Source organism: Palaemon carinicauda, chromosome 13 (genome assembly GCF_036898095.1).
Source record: "Palaemon carinicauda isolate YSFRI2023 chromosome 13, ASM3689809v2, whole genome shotgun sequence".
Lineage (NCBI taxonomy): Eukaryota > Metazoa > Arthropoda > Malacostraca > Decapoda > Palaemonidae > Palaemon > Palaemon carinicauda.
In genome coordinates, this window is record NC_090737.1 from 49,117,289 (window position 1) to 49,118,122 (window position 834).

An 834-nucleotide genomic window follows, 5' to 3' on the forward strand; every position below is an offset into this window, starting at 1 on the left:
ATTAAGAGGAATATATAAGTCAACATAGCCTTACCATCCAAATGTTAGTGTATACGGAAATTTAAGTCCTGAGAGAGAGAGAGAGAGAGAGAGAGAGAGAGAGAGAGAGAGAGAGAGAGAGGAGAGAGAGAGAGAGAGAGAGAGAGAGAGAGAGTATCACGGATCTATACAGTGTCTTTGAAGTTCAATGATTTATAAATCCTTTAATCTTTTCATGACTTTGCCCCAACTGTTTGTAAACCTTTCGAAACATTTTGCTATTTTTTTATTATTCCGAATGCTTTGTAGTATATCAGATGTGATGTTTGTATTAACTTTTTACTGTCTTTCAATATTCGTTTGTCCTTTAGTCTATCTGAAGTATTTTGCTTCATGACAAAAGAAATAAAACACAAGATATCCGGAGGTCACTGAGTACATCCCGATTACCGTGATGGAATTACAACAGTCATTGTTATCAGCTAACGAACCCAAATGTATCTTTTAGCTTTATGATAAATCTTCGCTGTTTTGATAAGGTCACCTTGGTGATGAGTGAGCATTGTGCATCCACCTAAGCTTATCTTTTAACAATTTCTGCCATATGTTACCCATTACGACTTAGATTAATATTAGGCTTCATCGATTTATAAATATGAGAGATGAAATTATCATGATATCCCCATACACATTCTATATTTATATTATGTAACATATTTACAGCAAGATTTATTATCATTATGAATCTTCCTATTCATTTTTTTTCAGTTTAGGAACACTATGCGATCAATAAATATACCTTACGCTAAGATAGGACATCAATTGCATTTGTAATTTGTCATGCATTTAAGCGAT